At 53.3% G+C, this 3414-nt stretch overlaps 1 long non-coding RNA gene across 1 annotated transcript in view; it reads left to right on the forward strand.

The window, feature by feature from the left end:
• LOC106147757 overlaps positions 1–2684 on the forward strand; it is a 3760-nt gene extending 1076 nt beyond the window's left edge. The window contains exons 2-4 of the long non-coding RNA XR_001232706.1: positions 924–1430; positions 2037–2287; positions 2542–2684. This is a non-coding gene — a long non-coding RNA (uncharacterized LOC106147757). The remainder of the gene's footprint in view (positions 1–923; positions 1431–2036; positions 2288–2541) is intronic.
• Positions 2685–3414: the final 730 nt, after the last annotated feature.

A 3414-nucleotide genomic window follows, 5' to 3' on the forward strand; every position in this document is an offset into this window, starting at 1 on the left:
AGGGCTCGCCGCACGGCCGTGCACCCTTCACCCCCGGGAGAGGCGGGGGCCGCGGGCGGGCAAAGAGGGGAGGGAAACCCTCTTTCCCTCCCCCTTCCCTTCTGTCTCCCTTGGCGGGGAGGGGACCTGGGCGTACCGCTGTGTTGCGACCTGAGGCCACGGGGACAGGTCAGGTAGAATCCTCCTGTGGCCAGAGATGAGCGACTGGTAAAGAGAGGACCAGCCTAAATCAGGCTGGGTGTTTTTGGGGGCTTTGGGGCCTGTTTTCTTTCCAGGTATCCTAGAGTCTTTCTGCGGGGAGACCGCAGGACTGCTATCGTCGCTTTGACAACGCCGCGATTTGACTCTCCTTCCTGGGGAACAGAGGCAGGGTGTTTGCTACATGTCCATTCTCGAGGTTATGCCTGGCTCTGTGGTCCCGGAACATCCCACTGAGACGCTTGGACTGCATTTAGTAGCTCACTTCCCTTCCCTGTCCGCAGCGTTCGTGGACAGTTTTCCTACACTTGCATTTAGGCCCATAAACACAGACAGAGCTCATCACACCCCACAGTGACATAGGCATACACACAGAGTGTGCACTGATGCACACAGTCACCGTCATGCAGTTTCGTACACAGCCTGTTTTTCCGATCTGACCCAGTAACAATTCTTCCTCCTCCTCCTCCAGAGGCTTTGAGGTTGAGAGAACACCATTCACCCATGCTCCTGTCTCTCCAGTCGGCTGGCTTCTCATGGAAGGGGCTTAAAGAGGAACAGGCCCCAGCTGGACTGCTGGCCGGGACTCCAGGGGCCTCACGCAAGCTGCTCCATAGAGCCTGGGCTGAACTTGACTCTCCAGACATCTGGGAGCCCACTATTGGATTCTATTTTGGGAAAAGAGAAAAGGGTTCTTTGGGGGTCACTTCATGTCTTCCCTTCAGGTAGGAGCTCCAGCCTGCAGAGAGTGCCCAGTGCCCAAGGACCAGCCTGAGAAGCTTTTCCTGTGTGCCTGGGAGATGCGGCCCTTTTCTGGTATCACGGTGGGTGCTGGTACTAGAAGAGCCAGGCAGCAGCCCTACTTGCAGCTGCCAGGATTTGATGAGGGATTCTGGGGGTCCTGCTGGTTTGGGGCCAAATAGTTCCACCTCTTTTCGGCTGTGAGCTGGTCAGATACCCAGACTGGGAAGAAGCATTCAAAGTGAAAGTGGGCGCCTTCCGCAACGTTCATGCTGGGAACACTGGACTCCCTTCCACTCAGGCTAATTGGTGAGCAGCCAGCCTTGAACCTGCCCTCCGTCCCAGCTTGCAGTCTCAGCCCTGAACTCAGACGCTGCGCATACCACCCCACTGTTCTGCTCTCTAAGCCCCTTGGGCTTCCTGCAGGATACAAACGAATGACTGGGCTCAGGCTTTTATCTGCCCAGATTCCAGAGTTTTCCCTGACCAAAGTAAGTGTTGCCCAGTAAAACCTTCTCTGGCCCCCAGTCCCTCCCCCACACTGACTGTGCCCTTTCCCTCTTGACTTTTTAGTAGTTGTGGGTAAATATTGATTTGCCCCCGGTTTACCTTCTCCTGGACTAGCCATTTGCAGACTAAGGAACTGGTCTCTGTAAAGACTTGATTTTTGTGTTACTTTCCGGCCATTTCGTCCCCCACCCTCTCCTTCCCTCCAAGTGGCATTGTAAAACTCACAGTGACAAAGAGACAGGGTAGGGTTCGAGGCCTCAGTTCCTGGGGACTTGAGGGCGGTTTTACATACGGGTCAGACACGGCTGGAGGCCAAGGTCAAGTTGAAAGTTGCAGTCTAGTCAGCGTGAGAGAACTGCCATGCAAGCCTGGAGACCAAGGCAGCTGTGCTGTGGCTACGAAAGGCCCACCACCCATCTCCGCTCACCCCTAATTCCCTTTTCGTTTGTAATTCTAGTTTCTGGCTGTTTGGCTACCCACAATCTTTTTTCTGCCTTTGTGGAGTTTTTGGGGCGGTGTTTACCGACTCTTCTTCTCTGCCTCCGCCCTGCTGTTGGCAGGGGCTTTGAGCCTCTTCTGTTTTCCAGCCAGACCCGGAAAAACGAAAACACGGCTTGGGAAGCCCCCACCAACCGGCGCCTGTGCCAGCTCACCTCTGGCTGTGGCGAGGCTGCCGGTGCACAAGGGCCGCCAGGGCCAGCCCCTTGTTCTTCCCTCCCCTCCCACTTCACTGGAGCCGGGAGCCTTGCACACAGAGACTGCCAAAGTCGACTGGGTCCTTCCTCACCAAAAATGGTGAGACAAGATTTCAACTTGTCCGCTGAGGAGCCACAAGCAGGTTTGTCTGGGAGGGACGGCGCCGGGAAGGGAGGGGAAGAGGGCTTTGGGTTGCATCTCAGATTCTTTCGGCTTTGCTTCTCATACATGGTGCCCCCACCAAGGAAGGGCTTGGGGCCCAAAGTATTGAGATTTATGTCTCCCTACCATTAAAAAAAAAAAAACCCTTTACAGACATGGTTACTCAGAGGGAGGCAGCCTGCTTGTTCTCCTCTTGTCTCAGATTATAATTATATGATGTGATTTTTCTGTCAGGTATGTCAGTGGCGTCTTGGCATGCTTTCACTAGTCTGCAGGTCCTGCTACATATTGTGCTGTAGCCATCAATGGGTGGAAATATTTATATAATTAGAATGAGTTCTGTGAATAATTGTGGGTCTGAGTTTCTAGAGTTTCTACTCACTTTGAAGCAAGAATAATCCCCCTTTTCAATATTTCATTGAGGAAGATACAGAGTTCATTAATGTCTCCCAGTATGGATCCTTATTCCACCCAGCAATCACCAAACTGGCTACTGTAGAAAAAAGAGAGGTCCGGAGAACAATAAAGACTGGACTGTGTTCTTAGAAGCAAGCGCAGATCCTCCCAGCATTCTGCCTCTTTCCCTAAAGGCAAGGTCAAGATTTGCTTGCCTGCCCAACTAGTGGTGTCTGATCACCTTAGCTGTCTTCTGTTTTTTTGTTCCCCAGGCTCAGGGATTCCTATAGGATTATGAAGAAGCACTTTCAATTTGATGATTTTATCCTCAGAATTTCCGTGGGTTAGGCCGAGGAAGACAGGGAACACACAGTGGGACCTTCGGCAGCAGGGACCACTTGAGCAAGAAGGGTGCATGGGTGGAGGTGGAAGAGGCTGTGGTCATCCCCAGGATCTGCCGGTGCCCCCAGGTTTTTCTGGAGTCCCCCTGAGAGGGCAGTGTGGGGCAGAACCTGGAGAGCTGACTGCAGCGTGGCCTTTTGTTCAAGGGGGTTATGGATCCTTTCTTCTGCTCCAAGCAACACACCTTGGCTTCTTACCTTCTGGGGTAGGTTAGGGCCCCCATAGGGCTTTGGCTGCCCTGGAGCCTCCCAGGGAAGAAAGAGACTTTGGCTGGGATTTCCTGTGTGAAGCACTTCATGATGCCAGTCT

The sequence above is a fragment of the Chinchilla lanigera genome, unplaced genomic scaffold (assembly GCF_000276665.1).
Source record: "Chinchilla lanigera isolate Chin_1 unplaced genomic scaffold, ChiLan1.0 scaffold00009, whole genome shotgun sequence".
NCBI lineage: Eukaryota > Metazoa > Chordata > Mammalia > Rodentia > Chinchillidae > Chinchilla > Chinchilla lanigera.